Raw genomic sequence first — 20,975 nt, forward strand, 5'->3', positions numbered from 1 at the left:
AGTTACAAAAGCCACAAGAAGAGTAACTTTACGTCAAGGTTGTACCATAACCCTCCTGCTGTGATATTGCTGGAATATTGCAGAAAATGGGTACCTGGTGGAATAACCTGCTAGCGTCTAACAGGCAGCTTGCTATGCTTTGATTGTTAGCGCTATGAGCATACCTAGTGTGGAGTTTGGCGCTATATAAATGCACACATTATTATTATTATTATTATTACTATTAAGTGGCGTAAAACTCAACCCACTCACTACCATAAACCTCATAAAGACACAAACAAACTTCCGTGTACCTCGACATAGTGACAAGCAGCCACACCACCCACTCCCCAACTAGCCACGGATGCTGCCCACAGATGCTCCTCCGATACACATCACAACACCATATCTTTCCTGCACAGACACAGGTCTATTACCAAGGCTTTCTAACATAATTAACAAACACCAACCGGATCATCCTTTCTGATCAAATACCAAATAACGTATTACTTTCCATGACACTGTTCATACCTAATTTATACACTAACCATGGAAAGTCATAAATGTGTGGATTAGTCAATGAAATATTGACATTCAAATCATTATCCCAGATAGGAATACCTCTGATCATCAAGCAAATAACCTTATCAAAGGGATTTAGCCACTTTCTGAGCTGAACAAATTAGATCAGTGATTATACTGTGTATCAGTTCATCAGTAACCTAGTAAATTGATCGACGCTTGACAGCGAAAGGATATGATTTATAGATATGAAATAGATTTATATGTTAATTTAGAAGCTATAATATTCACCAGTTTAAAATCATATATTCAGTAAGATTACCAAAAATCAAACTGTAAAAAAAGTGAAAATATTTACCATTGTGTTATTTCAGCTTTAATAACTTTTCAAACTTTCAAATCTTCAAATAGTTTGTTAACAACTCATCAATTCACCAAGTTTACGTCAATATTCTATTTCAGATTTTTCCATCAGAATTTATTATAACATTATTAAATGTCATGCATAAATACCTTTCCAACATTTTGATGTTGTTATGGACTTAAAAGATTTCAACTTGGGATCTAATCTTTTTCATTCCAAAGCCTAGAAAACCAAATATAGACATCAGAAACTATCCAAAAGCCCATCCCTGCCTTTCGTATTGGCACTCATCTGATGTCATTGAACAAACAATTCTCTCTGAGAAGGCAGACTTCCATGGTAACCAACTTTCAGCAAATTTACCCTCGCAACCAAGACTGTCGTATTTGCCATTCTGTGACTTTCAGGGAGAAACTTGCGAAGATCTAATTCTGCTTCAGTCTCATGGTATCTGTTACCAATCATCAGTTCATGATCTGTTATGAAACCTGTTACTCTCACATTGCGATTCATTTCTAGTGAGCAAGCAGTGAAATGAAATTTACGATGTCTGTATCCCAAATTTACAACATTGTGAACCGTGTTCTGTCATCCATCCCAGTCATGAAGCTGCCTAATGCTGTCCTTTGTGGTTACAAGGTGTTCATATCACAAAATAGAAGTTTAATATTTCGAATTTGGAGATTGACGACTGTACTTAAACTGTTTCACATGACACATGTGAGTGCTGAAATGAAACCAAAGAATGTGCCTATACATCTAAGCTTGGTGTCACATCTCAGGAAATGCATTTTCAAAATGTCAGTGGCTTTGCTTTAACACCACAATGTGTCAGTATTCAGTTAATTTGGTATCACATGACAGCAGCTCAGGCACAAGTGAGTATTGTGTGACGTGGTTATGCTAGACAATCGCCTGGTATGTGTCATAGACTGAAATGATTTTCTAACACCCTTTGAGTGAGCGAGTGAGTGAGTGAGTGAGTGAGTGAGTGAGTGAGTGAGTGAGTGAGTGAGTGAGTGAGTGAGTGAGTGAGTGAGTGAGTGAGTGAGTGAGTGAGTGAGTGAGTGAGTGAGTGAGTGAGTGAGTGAGTGAGCGAGTGAGTGAGCAATATCACGGCGGGGGACACAAGTAATGGGCTTCACACATTGTACCCATGGAGTGAATTGAACCCAGGTCTTCGGCGTGGTGAGCGGATACTTTAACCACTGGGCTAACCCACGGCCTTTGTGAGTGAGTGAGTAAGAGAGTGAGTAGGGTGTGTTTTAGCAGCATCTCAGCAATAATGCAAACAGCAATGCCAGACATGAGCTCCCCACCATGTGGGGAATCGAACTTGATCCTTCAACGAGTTACAGAGAACAGTGGTAACGACACACTTTTATGTCCACCAAGGTCCAGTGTTGCAATGTGAACCACAATGTACTGAGAACTGCCACTGGTAGTCTCTCATACAGACCCTGAAGCAAATATATCCAAGAAAGCCCACGAAAGTCTAGAAAATGTGGCAAGTCTAGATTTCCTCAGCTTCAGGAAAAGAAGAAAGTCTCAGGGCTCCTTTTCAATATATATATATTTTTTCACTATGAACTTTTTTTTCAGTCAAATATTTTCATTTCAGAGACTAGTTGCTAGTCTATGCCACTGACTAACTGACTGAGTTTGGTTTTACGCCGCTTTTAGCAATATTCCAGCAACATCACGGCGGGGGATGTGCCCAAGTAATGGGCTTCACACATTGTGCCCATGTGGGGATTCGAACCCGGGTCTTCGGCGTGACGAGCCAACGCTTTAACCATTAGGCTACCCCACCACCCCCTATGCCACTGAATGCCATATAAGATGAATGTTATCTTTATATGAGAGCAAGTAAATGCTATGTAATGCAACACTTCATCACCTGGTCCTCCATATTGGCCTCTTACATATGACACCTATTCCTAGGTTGGGTCTTACAACAAACACAGAACACAAGAGACCTTTCCTTAACCAACAACCTGGTCCTCTGCAGAGGGTTCTTATGACAAACACAGAACACATGAGATCTTTTCTTCCCCAACCTGTGTGGTTTCTAACGACAAAAGAAGAATATAGACACCTATTCCTCCCTGACCACCTGATACTCTACTACTGCTCTAACAACAAACTGGGAACACATGACAAATTTTCTTCTCCTGCCATGAGGTCCTCCCATTCTCTTCCCACAGAGGTTACTTGTCATATCTTCCTACGTAACCTCTGTTCTAATACGGCCATATTTCCTGTTCAGAGGGTTCGTAAATGACAAACCCCTAGCGGCTAACACATCTAATTAACAACCTTCTTTCTATCCAATCAGAACACGGGTGTTACATCGACTTAGATTCAACTTGACTAACACAAGCAAATGTGACCCACAAATATCCCCATCTGGCGGGACTTGTGTTGATGTTAGAACACAAGACCTTTAAACCAACAACCTGCTTGTCCGTTGTCATCTATGAGGGCTTACAGAACACGCCACTGATCCACCATAACATGACTGAGTTCTGTCTAGAAGAAACGTTTGCGCATCCGCGCAGGGGAATAGGTTTAGTTTTCTCGAAGTATACGGAAATTACCGAGGCCTCACGAATGATCACTTTTGAAACAACGTCGCTGATTGCACAACTAAATCTGATTACCTCCAATCACGAGTCTTGAACGCTCACACCATGAAAGGGCCGTATTAGAACAGAGGTTACGTAGGAAGATATGACAGGAGTAACCTCTGTGGGAAGAGAATGGAGGTCCTCCTTACTGTACCAATTTTTCTCCAACCACCTTTACAGCAGGCTCTACGATGAACATAGGAAACACGGGACCATTTTTTCTCCAACCACCTCTACACCAGGCTCTATGATGAACATAGGAAACTCGGGACCATTGTTTCTCCAACCACCTCTACACCAGGCTCTATGATGAACATAGGAAACACAAGACCATTTTTTCTCCAACCACCTCTACAGCAGGCTCTATGATGAACATAGGAAACACAAGACCATTTTTTCTTCAACCACCTCTACACCAGGCTCTATGATGAACATAGGAAACACAAGACCATTTTTTCTTCAACCACCTCTACACCAGGCTCTATGATGAACATAGGAAACACAGGACCATCTTTTCTCCAACCACCTCTACAGCAGGCTCTATGATGAACATAGGTAACACAGGACCATTTTTTCTCCAACCACCTCTACAACAGGCTCTATGATGAACATAGGAAACATAAGATCAGCTTACAACCCCCTACAACCATTGTTACTGATGTATAGTGCTGGCTGTGTGTTATAGATCTGAGGTGAGGTGAAGCTGGGTTTAAGTTCATGTTTCAGAATATTTCACTGATACAGTAACATGAGCACACCTGCACGTGTGTGTGGCTGCTTGTACAAGTCTGGAGTGGCACAACGTCCCGTGCATAGAGTTCAGGTCACAAATCAGGTGAAGTTAAGCAACATTGGGCACAGAGAGTCCTTGGATGGGTGACCGTGTTCGGCAGCTTGATTCCTGAGAGTTTCTAGGACTTCAGTCCTGCCCCACAACAAAGCACATGTAATACATGTGGTCTCACCTTAGGCAAGTGAGTTTGTTCAAAATTGCCTGTTTGCTCAGCAAAAAATGGGTGCCCAGTGGGATAGAACCTTCTAGAGCCTAACAGGCAGCTTGGGTTATCCGGGGTAATAATAATCAGATTGTTTGGGCGCTTCGAGTATGCATTGTGCATGGAGCAATGTGCATGATAAATGTACTACTGTTATTATTGTTACATGTATTACTTGTGTGCTAGCCAAGAGAGATACCATGCCGTTGTTTAACATGGATACTCCACTCACACACAGTACACTGACTCGATGCCATCCAAACCTCATTTTATGTTATTGTCATACACCAGGCAGAGTAACAACAAATAGCATTTTATAACATCTTTTGGAAAGACTGACTGAGTTTGGTTTTACGCCGCTTTTAGCAATATTCCAGCAACATCACGGCGGGGAACACCAGAAATGGGCTTCACACATTGTACCCATGTGGGGATTCGAGCCCAGGTCTTCAGCGTGACGAGCCAACGCTTTAACCACAAGGCTACCCCACCACCCCCTTTTGGAAAGAAGCAGCTAAGGATCAAACCACTGCCTACCACTTCTGAGGCAGGTGATCTATCCACTAGCCCAGGGGGCAGTAACACATTGGAAACCCAGTATCTAACATCAGAATGTATATCCACAAACTCCAAGGAAGTTAATTCCATATTGGAATAAGTGTCATATATTTTGGCAGCAAGCATTCAATGCACTAAAGTATTCCAGATGAATCAATACTTGGCATTTTCAAGCCGAACAGATGAGATTCAGAATCACTTAAACGATCACTACAAGAACTTGGCTTACTTTCAATTCGGGGAAACCACTGAGGATTGTCCTTCCTGGGTATTTCCTGTCTGGACCTCTACAACAATATACAAACTTACAGCAACAACCCGCCATGTTAAATAGTCCTTGATCAATTCCATTATCAAAATATACAGACCATAATGACTGGCAAAATGTTACATCTCAACCAAACCAACACTCTACACGGCAATAAACAACAACAATCGCAGTAGTAACCTTTATTATGAAGATGATTTAATTCAAGAAACGATTACCTCAGCCTAAAATGAAATAAACTTGAAGCGAGTGCTACTCGCCTTTCCGCAACATATACTGCTGCTAAGTACAACATATCATGTTCCGCTGCATTTAATCATGCAGCCATCAGCGCGCCCTCTGACTTCTCGATCCCCACATGGACCTTCCACATGCAATAGGCACTTGAAATGTACGAGAATCAATTTCATTGTTTGAGTAGGAAGCAAATGAAGTCGAATTAACTTCTAATTTTAAGCAGTATGGGAGTCAAACCATGTCGCTATGGGAATCAATGTTTTGAAATTGAACTTCTTTTTTAAGTCTGTTGGTTTTTTAGCTTTTTTCAGATCCACTACTTCGTGTGCATGCTCAGTTGGCTTAAAAAACAAATCTTCTTGCCAAATTAGCTGTTTGAGTTGAAATCCAAGTTTGAAATGCAGAGCCGTTACTTTCTCATCTATTCTGAGGCCTACAGGTGTTCGTATGCTTGTGACGACATAAAATACACGGATTGCAACCCTTGATCAATAGCTTGTCAACAATTATTGCATCATGTGTAACTTCTAATTAAACCTGTCTCATAATAATCATTAACTTCTTATCGAATTATCTTAAGAAAGTTACAGAATCATTTAAGCAAAGAGTCATAAAGTTTCTGAAACTTTTAATGAGAATGGGAAAAAGCTGCCTCTGAGAACTATGAGATACAGTCACAGACTTGACATTCTGGAAATGTGCAGCAGCTACAGCGGCTGAAATCCTGAGTTCAATTCCTGGCATGGGAACCTTGGTGAACCTGTTTTTGGTGATCTCTGTCCTGATAATGCTGGAAAATTCCAAATAGTGACTTTCTAACTCAAATCATTAAAATATTTGTGTTTCTTTGTTTACTGTTGCACTCAGCAATATTATAGCAGTACACAGGGGTTCAATTTTTTTTTTAAAAAGCCACTTGCCACAGTGACTTTAAGAAAGTAACTTGTCTTGACTAATTTTCCACTTGCCCTGATTTTATGACATTATCATGATGATGTAATTATGAAAGAATCAATCAACATGGTATTTGATGTTAATGTCTACTGGACTATTTATTGAAAAGTGATAAATAGCAAAGAAAGATAACTCTACTTTATTTTCATTGCGAAATTTAATAGCTACATTTTTAGCAGATATGAAATTAAATCCAAGTTTATTTGCAGTTTGAAACCATAAGTGGAAATTATCTAGTAGCCCATGGACAAGTAAGGTATCATTATTTGATTGCCCAAAATGAAAACTGACTTGTCCCGTGCATCGGGTGATGGGATTTTTGAACCCCTGAGTACAACTGTAAAGAATCAAGTCTAGATCAGACAATCTAATGATTGACATCATGACATCTATTTAGTCAATTTTGAAATGGTAATAAGCATTACCAAACCTGACCATCCATCCTTATAACGACTCTTATAACAAGAATGGATTGCTGAAGGCAAATTCTAAACCTGATATTCATGAAAAAAATAATAACAAACATTTCAAGACACACTTGTCATATATGAGCCAGCATATTCACTGCAAGACCATATTGATACAGTGTCGTCAACACACTACAGGAAATCATGCAAGTCTATTGAAGAGTCATTTCTCACTGTAAATACAGGTCTATTTATGCTTTGTAAGAATGCTAAATATAATCATATTTTCATTTTTTTGCAATTGATCCAGTTACCTTTTTTCTTTTGGAAAGAACTAAAGAAACAAACCAGTTCATTGTAAGTGAAGCTCGAAAAATTGAACACATAATGTTTTTGGAAAACAATTTCTCTATTTCTCTAAGTGCCTGACTCTAAGGGTGTGGGTTCGAAGTCCCAGATGGATGTCAACCCAACAAAAATACTTGAATTTGTACTTCACTGAGAAAGTGTAATCCCAAACATGTTTTAATTCTCTACTGTTTGTAATGTTTCTGGAGTTGCCCCGCCATGGATTGAAATGTTTAAAAAAAAAGACTTATTTCGACCCCAAAAATGTTCCAGGTCTAAAACTACACCTTTCTCTTCTTCATTAGGTGAAACGCCTATCAAAGACTTGATTAGGTCCAAAAACCTGAAACAGACTTAAGAGCACGGGGGGAAAAAAGTAAAAAAGTCAGCTCACAGGAGTATTACTGAAAAAATATAGTCTTTTTAACTTCTGGTGCTTGAAGAAGACATAGATCATGTTTGATTGACTGGGCAGTGTGGCTGGTAACAGTAGGGGCCAAGTCTGCCAACTGTAAACCTTTCACACGCACGTTTACCCGGCCATGGAATCAATAAAACAATTGAAGGGAAACAAAATCTTAAAGCAAAGATAAAATGTCTGCACCAACATTTCACGAAACCCATTCTATTTCATCATTTTCTCTGTACGTACCCTGAAACTATAACAGGCGGTTTTAGCCATGTTTTGTAACTGGTGAAATGTATTAGAAATGAGTCGGACAGATCGATCGGAAACAGACTGTCATCCAGGCATGAGACCTTGTGAAACGAAACTGATTACCATGGGAGACTTTACCATTTCTTTGTACTGAAAAAGAAGATGATTCTCAGACGAGACGTAAACACACCAGTCTTAGTGCAATGTTGTGCTTCCGTCACGGGTTGCATTACTCGATTGATTCAGAAGCGGTCAAACATTGAGTGAAAACGGTATCGATACTTGCGCTGCTATTTCAGACACATAATATTCTCGGGAAGTAGCTGTGGTCCTTTTATCTGAGGACGGAATTGACTATGACTTTCTTGATATTCAACTCTTGCAACTTTTTTAATACTCCGATCGACCACATGCCCAAAATTCCTTTCGATCGTGCTGTTTTTCAAACAGACAATTATTCCCAATGTCTGAATAATCACTCGAGCACCCGGATTCTGAATAAACACGGCATATTTGATCACTTCATTGTCAATCCACCATGAACTTTTTACCATTTGACTAAGCATTGCCAAGAATTTTGACTCAAATATCCGAAACCCAGTTAGATTTGGATGAATTGTGATATCTGTTTGCATAGAACCCATGATCAACAGGGAGGCAGTGCCTTCTCGATGATCACGAACCAAATCTGGTGCCTATTGAACTATCGGTAATTTCCCGCTCTCCTAAAGATGGATAGAGGCAGGGCCTTACGGTCGACGCCTGCCTTTTCACCGACATTTGTTATTGACTTGTGGAGCTCAGGACGTCTATCGAGGTGATTCTCAACAAATCAAGGCCTCCACATCCTCCATTATCAAAAACACTTCCTGCCAAGCTTCTCCGACAAAGCTACACAAATCCCCTCTTGTCCATCTCTGCAATGGTCACTGGGCTGGTCACCTTCTACACTCTAAATACTCCCTTGCTGATTCTCCAAATTGATTGAAATAAAGAACGTAAAATTATGCCATCAGGACGTCCCTACTCTGTCCAATAGCACCAGCCAAAGAAAACAAACATCGACTGGACAGAATTCTATAATGAGATCCTGCGTAGATTCTACCTCTGAATTCAAACGTAATTTGCTATCCATAGTTAGACTGTTATCGCAATCAAAAACCATTGATCTATTTAGAGGCTGCAAAAGGCTTTTATCTACTTGTCCACAGGACATGCTAGAATGATACATTATGGAAGCCCAGCTTACAAATCTTACTGCGGAAATCCCTCCATTTTACCCATGATGCATCTGGATAGTGTGTGTCTCCTTCTTCAATTAGAGTCTTATTCTCCAACAAAAACCCTTTTAGAAATCGTAACTGGTATTTTCTCTTCCATGTAATGCCCACAATCTCTCAGACAGACCCTTGGGTGGGTGGTTAAGTATAACATGATGTCACTCAGAATCAGTTTCATGCAGTCATTCTTGACCAGGTTCAAGCAAGTATTTCAAACGCGATTATTTCAATCCTGTATTACAAAGCTGAATGAGAATATAAAAATGTTTCCCAAAGAGAGTTCAAGGTTTGAAAAAATTAGTATTTCTTTAGTGATGAAATTAAAATGTTCTATTTCTGTGGCCTATCTGTTATGACTGTCATGGGTAAAAAATGATTTATCTATCATGCTCACGTTACCTCTAAAAATGACAGGATAAACAACATGCAGAGGCAACAACAGAGATGTAACTTCCATTGAGGGAGGCGTAAATATTGAATTAGTGGCACCAATGTTCTGCACTATTGAGGTCTTTACATGTCATCTACATGACAACCACCTTCACCTCAAACAAGGTTATGAAGATCATTCCAGTTTGTTTAATGCCATACTTATTGATCAAGTGTGTTCTCACAGCCAGGTTCTTGGGGATAAGTGAGCGAGCGAGCAGGAGAGACGGAGGGTGAAAGAAAAAGGGGGCGATAGTGAAAGCATGTGTGAGTGAGTGAGTGAGTGAGTGAGTGAGTGAGTGAGTGAGTGAGCGAGTATTGCATAACACCGCTTTTAGCAATATTCCAGCAATATCACGGCAGGGACACCAGAAATCGACTTCACACATTGTACCCATGTGGGGAATCGAACCCGGGTCTTCGGTGTGACAAGCCAACACTTTAACCACTAGGCTACCCCACCGTCCCGCGTGAGTAAGTAGGGTTTAACACCACTTTGAGCAGTATTCCAGTTATATCACAGTATGTCAGTTTAATGTGGGCAGAAAGCCTGAAGAGAGGCATGTGTCAGACATTAACCACCATAGTGAAACCCACACAAAGGTAGGCAATGGTGCTGTCAAGCCTGAAAACATAACCTTGCTGAACCTATGAGGGAAGTTGGTAGGGGGACACCACACATCTCAGATGGAAGATGCCGTTTTGATTAACCAATAGAATTTAAAATAGAAGTAGGTGGTTTCTGAAAAAAACAAAACCACACAAGTTTTTCTGTGTTAAAATCATTCCTACCATGGAATCCATACCCGACAGTTTAACTCTGAACTTTCTCCATTCCACACAATGGCAAACACAGTGTTTATGTTTCTTAAATATACTCGCAAAGGAGAATCAATTAATTTTTTATGATGTGAATTATCCAAAGACAGTGCCATAATAAGTGGCAGAAAGATATAAATACCTCCAATTTTACGTTTACGTAATTCTGGCCTTTCAAAAGCAGCACCATGCACATGTCACAGTGAAATGTGACTCGTCAATTATCCAACTACCCGAAATACACCCCCCTTCTCATCTTATCACATTCCTAACAATGCACGTTAATTTCCCCTTGATGATGAGAAAATCCACACACGAGAGCCAAAAACAACACAAGCTTTAGTATGTCCACATGCACAGAATAAATGTTAACTTGTAAATTCAACCAGATTTCAACGATTTACTTCAGTAATCCCCAGTGGATATGATCACCAACATATGTCTATATCAAACACAATACCAGTCATCCATCAGTGCTGTAGCCACATTAATGGTGTTTGTAGTTGGGTACATTCGGTGACTTAGCAACCTCAAAGCTCTGACAAACAATACATTAATTCCATTTGGCTTCCACATTTACTGTTTAAACATCGTGATAAATAAGTAAATTACCCGATCATCTTTTGTTGTATGGAGATTTTTCGGAGGTTACCACGCTCGTTAAAACAGTTCGGTATCACATTTGTGCATTACTGTTAATCTCTGTGTAGGAGAACAAGAGCTGAGGATACAAAACTGTCTGCACTCAATTAATTACTAATTGATTGTGATGATACAACACAGGACTGTTGAGTGACAGTTAGAATGCACTGCATAGGAGTCAATTGCAAAAAGAATCTATTATGTTACTGTTGAGACCATATCTAGGCAACAGCCATCAAAAATCAACACAGGCGATCTAACCAAGAGCGCCCAAACTATGCATTGAATGAGTGGGAGGGCTTTATGCACTGTTATTCCAGCAATATCATGGTGGGAGACACAAAATTAGTTCTTCACACATTGCACCCATCTTGGGAATCAAACCCAGACCCTCAGCATAATGAGCTGATGCTTTACCCACATGGCTCCCCCTGCCTTTAGAATCCAGGTATTTGCAGTGTTAAACCCCTGACTTAAAATATGCCCAGCATACAGGCTGACGACCTTCAAATTCAATAGATCATGTGATCATCTATGTGAGGTGAAATTGGGTTTAACGTCGTGCTTGAGAATATTGCGTGTGTATGTGTATGTGCGGCTGCTTGTACTAGCCCAGACTGAAGTTGGTTTTATAGTGCTAGCTCACTGAGATACCATGCCGCAGTGAAGCATGAATACCCCACTCAGACACATTATACTGACTTCGAGCCGACCAGTCCTTGTTGTACCCATTAATGCTGAGTGCCAGGCAGGGACCAACAAGTACCATATTTTAACGTCTTTTGGTATGACGCGGGTAAGGATCGAACTCCACACCTTCTGCTCTCCGGGCGGACGGCTCTAACCACTACACCACGGAGCGATCATCTATGTGGAGGGAGTTGGATTTTACATGGCAAAATTACAGTCATATTGCAGAGGATCATTGTTTGATCACTCAGCATCAACTATGAGGTCTATAAAGCTTCATATAGAACCAAGTTTGCTTTCCAGAATGTCTTCTGGTCATGAAGAGAGGTGAGTCAAAATGAAGTTTTTTTAAAATACACACAAAATACACCCCTGGATGCTGTGAGTTCCACTAGTCAGCTACTGTAGCAAATGAACACTGTACTATGGATAGGTGATATGCCTTAATGGATAACATTGATAGTTTCACAAAAAGTATGATCTACTTACAATTGCCCAGACAGAGCTTACAGAAAATGGAAACATTAATTATGAGTGAGTGAGTGAGTGAGTATGCTTTTACACCACTTTTAGCAATATTCCAGCAATATCACGGTGGGGACACCAGAAATGGGCTTCACACATTGTACCCATCTGGGGAATCGAACCTTGGTCCCGGTGTGACGAGCCAGCGCTTTAACCACTAGGCTACCCCACCGCCCTGTAAATAATCAAACCATGATTGATATTATGAGCAAAGATCCTTGTTGTTGGGAGTTGATGACAGGTCATCAACCAGGTCACTAAAGCTTGACCAACTGATCCATTTGACAGAGACCGATTCTTGTCAGGATTCCAAAACCCCAACTAATCTTGGTAATATGAATATATATATATGATATTAACATCATGTCACATTGAGGTGAGGTGAGGTGAAATTGGGTTTTATGTGCTTGAGAATACACTCATATGACGACATGCATGCGTGTGTATGTGTATGTGCGGCTGCTTGTACTAGCCCAGACTGAAGTTGGTTTTATAGTGCTAGCTCACTGAGATACCATGCCGCAGTGAAGCATGAATACCCCACTCAGACACATTATACTGACTTCGAGCCGACCAGTCCTTGTTGTACCCATTAATGCTGAGTGCCAGGCAGGGACCAACAAGTACCATATTTTAACGTCTTTTGGTATGACGCGGTCCCCGGGTGCACGCTCTAACCACTGCACCACAGAGGCGGTCACTAATCTTGGTAATATGAATATATATATATATGATATTAACATCATGTCACATTGAGATCTTAACAAAAAATCAGTTTGGTGACTTGGGAACTTGACATATTTGAATCAGTGTATTTACAATATTTCTCACTTCATGCCGACAACTAATGTGGTACATGATCTTAATTGATTACACATTTCCCAACTATAATGCTAGATTTGATGAGAATACCCACATGAGAATAGAAATCTTATCATCTATGGATGTTCCATGTTGTTCATACATAAGATGAAGTCACACCACAAATCAAACCTCAAACCTATTCATCTTTTTCAGGGGCGATGGGGTAGCCTAGTGTTTAAAGCGTTCACTCGTGACGCCGAAGACCTGGGTTCGATTCCCCAGATGGGTACAATGTGTGAAGTCGATTTCTGGTGTCCCACGCTGTGATATTGCTGGAATATTGCTAAAAGTGGCATAAAACTAAACTCACTCACTCACTATTTCTGGTGTCCCCCGCTGTGATATTGCTGGAATATTGCTAAAAGTGGCGTAAAACCAAACTCACTCACTCATATTTTTCAAATTACACAAACATAGATTCGTGCATATATATTCAATATTTATGAACACATTATGTAAGAATTAGGTTTCCATAGGATTTTCTATAGGTTTGTGCATCATACAGTAAATATTTATGAACATATTATATAAGAGTTAAGTTTTGCATAGGACATCTGCCTGAATACATAAATGTAGATAGTATATTTCATTATGATAACTGCAAATCTGATCATAAAAAAAATCCAATTATCAAATATCTACCTGTTTTTGAGGTAACTGAGATTTCATGTTTATCATTTGGTTACGGTAACAACTTATTATACAGCTGTCATGAAAGACGCATTCTTGTTCAGATATTAATATGTGTTGAAACTGAATCCAGACTCCAATAGATATAACAATACATGCAATATCTGATATGTGGAATACAAAACCCAAAGAAACAATGACACTTTAGTTAAAAATCTACAATTTTGAGTACAAAATACAAATAACAATCTGGTGATGTTCATTTCAGTGAAGCTACCCTGCTGTCAGTCTTAGTGAGTGTGTGAGTGATAGGGTGGGTGGGTGAGTGAGTGATAGAGTGATAAAGTGAATGATAGAGTGAGTGGGTGAGTGGGTGAGTGAGCCATCATGAACAGTATTTCAGTATAACACCATTACTGATATACAGGTATGAGTGGGTAGCCATGTGGTCTGAGGTACAGAGACTGAATGAGTGAGTTTAGAATAGAATAGAATAGAATAGAATAGAATAGAATAGAATAGAATAGAATAGAATAGAATAGAATAGAATAGAATAGAATAGAATAGAATAGAATAGAATAGAATAGAATAATACTTTAATGCCTTTTCAGGAATTTGTGTTACATCAGCAGAGCTACTGACACATTAGAGAGATACCAAACATATTTACATAAATTCTTTGATTTAAGTATCTTCACATTTGTTTAAGAGAGATATGGTACTTGGAATAAAGGATGTACGGGCTCTCTTAGTTTTCACAATTGGAACCTTGTAGCGGTGGCCTGAAGGGAGGAGGTTGTATTCCGAATTTAAGTAGTGAGTACGGTCAGTTATAATTTTGACAGCTTGATTCACGATACTGGTACGGTATGACCAGACTTCTTCCAATTGTTTACCCATGACGATCCGGGATAGAATTGGTATTAAGTAAACCATGCTTACTGAAATAGGATCGTGCTTCTCAGGCTCGCTGCCTTGGTTGACATGTCATTATATCCCAATTGCATAGATAGATGCTCATGATGTTGATCACTGGATTATTTGGTTCAGACTCGATTATTTACAGACTGCCGTTATAAAGCAAAATATTGCTGAGTGCGGCATTAAGCAACAAACAAACCAAAGAAACAAATGTTCCACTCAAATTGGTTCATTCTTTGTAAGGTCATTCATCCTGGGACTGTCCTCCCAATTCCACTGCAACCAAACTTAGAATGCTGTATCAAATGTCAGAAATCAATATCAGCATGCGAAACAAATGCAACAGATGTTAATAACAAATACTGGTACACTGTTTTCACAACCAATGTGATGGGTCTGTTTCTTGAGAGGTAATGAGTGACAGGCATGTATTTCACCTATCAGGTGAGCTAACGTAAAATACAGGCACACAGACAGCATGTCTTATCCATCACTGTGAAATCAATAGCCTCCTTAATGAATGAATAAACTATGACATAATTAATCCATCCATTCTTTCACAGAGTGCATTGGCGCGTAGTCGGTAGCCTTCATATATCACTAGCAGACGAACACAACACTTCTCCCTTTCACAGAACCCAAGAATTTCACGCAAATTCAACATTAACAATACATAAATCATGAAATCAACTCCAATTGAGTCTTTTCAAGCTCTGCACGGCATATCATCAAAAATATCGCCAATATTACATCATCGTTTAGACTTGCCTTATAATGAGGTAGGTATGCAACCATTCCAAGAGAACACAGTAATGGAACCTGCCACAGTGGCTCCGATGTGCCAATCTGTTGAAACCACCTACAACTAATGACCCAACATCTACAGATTACAACTGAGCCTCACCCTCAAATCCAAAGCCTTCGTGTCAGCCCTGGGGGTCAGGGAGTCCCACCCCTACGTCCAGAAACACACGGCACGCTTCTATCATTATAGATTCTCTGTGCTAGGGAGCTGCCTCCATTGACTACGAAAACCTCGATGTTAAAGCTGTGAGATGTTGGTACTACTATCCTAACGATTGATTCTAAGTGAAGCAGACAGACCCCAGCTTGACTGATTGATCCCTGGTGTTCTCCTTATTGACAACAGCCTGAGAGAGTAGACTGCCTCTCGGCTCCTACTTGCATAATGCTAGTCATTGGGGGAATAGTTTTAAAATAATGGGGATTGTGCTATGTTTGAGATTATTCTAATAACTGGCTCTCTGAGGTACAGATTTGTACTGTTTATAGGCTAACTGTCGTACTGGGACGATAGCTGGGCTGATTATACATGGTGAATTCTCCGCTGGGATAAACCGTAGTTTTAAACTGATTCTAAAACCAATATTTACCCTGGTGATTACAGAAAGCAATTAAAATATTTAATTCTTTAAAAACAGCTTATTTTACATATACTCTGAGGAACTGCACATACAGAGAGAGCATTGATAAAAATGTGACTAAAATACATTTTTGCTTCAATCAGTCAAAATTCACAGGTAAAAAAGGAGAACCAGTTAAAATTTCATTTAATTTGAATAAATTTAAATTGAATCAAATTTCCTTCTGAGAGTGGTTTGCATTAAGTTTGTTTAAAATGGGGACACAGCTGTTACCATAGCAACAAATGTAGAATAATGAGATAATGAATAATGAAAATTGTTTATAGTTTCCTTGGTGAATGAGGCTTAGCACTGCATTGAAGATAATAGCACTCTCAGCATGAATCTATTCATGTGTATGCACGTGTGTATCTGTTTACACTAGTTTTGACTAATGCCAGTTTTATATTGCTAGCCAACTGTACATGTGATACCATGTCATAGTTTAACATACATGCTCCACTCAGATGCAGTCTACAAACATTGTTTTATCCCCTAACGCTGATCACCTGCCAAGGCAACAACAATTTCCATGGGATCAAATCACCGTTGTTCTCTGGCTGGATTCTCTGTACAATAATCTATTAATACCGTCACATTTTGGGGGATGACCATGAACTACACACACAAAATTTACCTGTATTGAAGAAGAATTTTCTAAAAGAATGTGTGAAAATAAAACGTTTACATGCAAACTAATCATTATAGCAACATAGGGACGGTTCATAATTTATGGTTAGGGGGATGATGATGATTTTTATAGAGAAGCATGTACAATGTGAATGATCCCCCCTAAAACTTATGTACAAAATCATTGAAACATCCCACCCCCCAACCCCCTAATTTTAAAGCATAATTTTCAAATATATTTATGTACAAGATTGATGCCCCCCTACCTCCCCAGAACAAAATGGGTGACACCCCAACCCCCTTTAGCTGGCATTCCTGAGTTAGTTAGTTCGATCTGCTAGTCGCCTCTTACGACAAGCATGGGTTACTGAAGATCAATATTCTAGCCCGGATCTTCACAGGTATATTCCTGAGTTACTGAACACTGATGTACAAGCTTAGTAAACTGTGAACCAGGCTGTGATTCACAAGGACAGCTCTGGGAAAGTCCTATGATTGTAATGATGAGTAGAGATCAGCTGACTGTGAGCCACACAACATGGAATGGTGTTCATGACATCAACCACGGGTTCAGCTGGCCCAGAGTTAATTATGAATAAACTGCTGTGAAACAGCATCTAAACTGCTACCTGTGGTATAAAACAACACTCACTCACTCACTCTTGTACAATCCATGCTATTTTAGCAACAGGTTGGGCTGACCTGCCTGCTTTTGGCTATTAAAGTATTTCTCCCCTATGGTCATCACTATGCCAATATGGACCGACATTCTAACCAATATTCTAGTTTATCTGCTCCAAACCTCATCATGGCTTCTCTCATGAGGACATATTGGCCAATCCATGAATCTCAATCGTTATTCTCCCCAAACTAATATTTGGTCTCTGAAATTAAACACCTTTTAAATTTAAATTTTAAATTGTCTTTCAATATACATGATTACACAATGCCATTTAGAAAGTGGTCAAATGTAATATATGTTACATTTGGGATTACACTTTCTTAGTAAAGTACAGATTCTAGTACTTTTGTTGGGTGCGTTCCATCCGGGATTCGAACCCACGCCTTCAGAGTCAGGCACCAACTTGCCAGCACACAGAGTCAGCTGCCTATACAGTACAAAGGAGTCCAGCCACTCGCTTCATTTTCAGAACTAAAGAAATCTAAACTTGCTAAAGTTTTGTAGACTTGCTTCAGATTTTTCATATACTTTTGTTTGAGTGACTGAGAGTCTACAGTGTGTCTTAAGAATCATTTCATAACTTTTGTTCAGCACGCAAGGGCATTTGTCCAATCTGGAGCAGAGACCCAGAACTAGAAAAAAATCTTGGTTAAGAAACAAACAATAAATTTAGTTTAAGATTGCATCTTCAAAGCATCACATCATTCTACTCACACTTTTAAACTCTACGCTGAGAGAGGTGATTCATTTAGATACAACTTCCAGCAACGCAAAAAGGCTTCTGTCACCTTTACAAACATTAGCGCAGAAAAAGTTTTATTAAGGCATGCTATTCAAAGAAAATCTTAACACTTGGACAAGACTTCAATATTCATTGAAATTAGAGCCTCATAATTCAGAATACCTGAAATTAGCGTTTGTCCAGATGCATTAGACAGACCAGTGCCTCTGTTTGAAATTGATGCTACTCAATTTCCCTTCCTGCTCTAACACAACAGTGAAAGTGATCACACTAGGTTCCTCACCACTAATGGAATTTACACTCACCGTAATTCATGTCACTGAAATTTACAACCATTTTTTTCGAGCAGCAAGAACAATGTTTACATTTCAAATGACCCCAATAAAATGTCAGGAGCTATATTTAACAGTGGTGCACATTTGTCACTATTTTCTTGTCAAACATATGGAAAACAATTAGTTCTGAAACTAACACAGGAGTTTCTTCAAAATGCACACAAAAACATTTCAAGTTATTTTTTTTTTAAATGCAATCTGTCAAATTTATTCTTTCAGTACCAGAGATTTATTATAGTCTTGTTTAAACAAAAATATATTCAAAATCAGGTGATAATTTACGGAAAACAGTAAAAAAAAATGGAGTCAATTTAGATATCCCAACATAAAAAGCTTAAACAATATGGCTTCTGTTAGAAGCAACTAGTCTAAATGATGTCCATTTACAAGTTAAAGACATGTTCAGAGTCCGATATCCATCTCAAAATCAGAAACTCAAGTCACTGAAAATTCCTAAATGGAAATGAGAAATTAACATTAACATATATATCCAAAAACTAATTTTAATGCCTTGTTGAGGTAACCAGAGCACCTTCTAAAAAATATCAACTTCGTCTGTTGTAAAGGCTTTTTAAATTATGATCATGTTAACACTATTGTTGCATGTGGAACAGCATCATGTAATTCACAGATAAGAAGGCCAATAAAAATTAAGAGGTCTCAGTGCTCATGTACTCATTATTGCATTGAATGCAATCATATAAATAAAATGTTCCTTAAACATGGGATTTATGAAAGTACTAAATAACAATTTTGAACTAAAAAATATTTTTCTTCATTTTGCGTACCAGGGAAACTTAGTCTAGAATCTAGTGAGTGAGTATGGTTTTACGCCATTTTTAGCAATATTCCAGCAATATCACGGCGGGGGAGACCAGAAATGAGCTTTACACATTGTACCCATGAAGGGAATCGAACCCGGGTCTTCAGCATGTCGAGCGGACGCTTTAACCATTAGGCTACCCCACAGCCCCTCTAGAATCTAAAGAATGGGTGGATCCCACTTCCAAATTTCAATGAAAAAATCTAAACCATATTAAGAAAAACTACCAGAGAAAGTTCTTACCATTTTCCCCTGCAAATTACTCCATTGATTGAAATAGGAAACGGAACAAAGATATAGCAATTACAGATCAAATGAAACTAAGAACTTTTACTTGTATTTCATGAAACCTTTGAAGGTGCAACACCAAAAAAAGCCATTGTACATTTCACAGCAACTGATATACCCACCCTTCAAATGATATGACGACAGCCACATCTAAATGATCACATGCAAAATATCCTTGCACATTTCAACATCAAAGTAAGCAGGAAATGACAGGGATCAATCCATAATTACGCAGCAGTATAAAACACACTCCAAGCAGCCAACAGCCTTGGAAGCCTGGGACAATTAATACTGCAAAGTGACTCAAGGAAAAGAACCATGGCTCGATGTCTTGCCAAAAAACAATATCTATTGTCAAAGAGATGGAGAAAACATCTAAGAAACTGAGAAAAATCTAATAAGGATGGGATCACTGACCAAGCTTTTGCCGGAAAAAGAACAAGACGATGTTCTTTTTATAGTTAGGTGTAGAAAAAGAAAGGTATATTTTTTTCTATAAAGCCAGAATTAATTTTGACACAAAATTCAGACAAGAGACTTTTGTTGTAATTATAAGATTTCTTGGTCTTTTAAAACAATTTTTTAGTGTGATATGTTTTTGCATGTGTTTTGCGAAATATCTGATAAAGCGCAGAAAGATCTCCATGTCTTACGATGACACAAGGGCCACAAAAGGAATTCCAATTTCAACCCGACGGTGATTCATGATTCAAGTTGACAAATGGTCTTAACATTTCACAAGGTAGACATTGGTTATGCTGGATTTTGTCTAATATTGATGAAATACATTTTAACACAACTGCATGATGGTGGGGGAAGACTAGTTATTTGAGTGAGTGACTGAGTGAGAGAGAGAGAGAAAGAAAGAAAGAAAGAGAGAGTTTAACTCTCCTGCTAAATTCCTGCTAAATAGTGACAGTCTGTAATTAATAGTCTTGACCAGACAACATATATTTGGGATACGATGAAGTGTACATGGAGTGAATGTGAGTGAGTGAGTGTGTGAGTGAGTGGTGTTTTACACCACTTTTAGCTACATTCCAGCAATATCACAGCGGGGGACACCAGAAATGGACTTCACACATTGTGCCCATGTGGGGAATCAAATTAGGCCTTCGGCGTGACGAGCCAACGCTTTAACCAGTAGGCTACACCACTCACTGAGTGAGTGAGTGAGTGAGTGAGTGAGTGAGTGAGTGAGTGAGTGAGTGAGTGAGTGAGTGAGTGAGTGAGTGAGTGAGTGAGTGAGTGAGTGAGTGAGTGAGTGAGTGGTCCACACTACAGAAATACAATGACATGGTCTCAACCGAATCACCAAGCTGACTAAATGG

General features: G+C 39.2%; 1 protein-coding gene across 8 annotated transcripts in view; it reads right to left on the minus strand.

The window, feature by feature from the left end:
• Positions 1–20,975, minus strand: part of LOC124275423 (choline transporter-like protein 1) — a 233,797-nt gene that overhangs the window by 94,791 nt on the left and 118,031 nt on the right. The window contains exon 1 of one of the 8 annotated variants that reach the window (XM_046710990.1): positions 15,625–15,750. The exons of the other annotated variants lie outside the window; for them this stretch is intronic. The gene's annotated coding sequence lies outside the window, so the exon portion shown is untranslated. Of the gene's footprint in view, positions 1–15,624; positions 15,751–20,975 lie in introns of those variants that run through there. 8 annotated transcript variants of the gene reach the window in all.

Source organism: Haliotis rubra, unplaced genomic scaffold, assembly GCF_003918875.1.
Source record: "Haliotis rubra isolate DU_JTF1 unplaced genomic scaffold, ASM391887v1 Scf2, whole genome shotgun sequence".
Classification (NCBI taxonomy): domain Eukaryota; kingdom Metazoa; phylum Mollusca; class Gastropoda; order Lepetellida; family Haliotidae; genus Haliotis; species Haliotis rubra.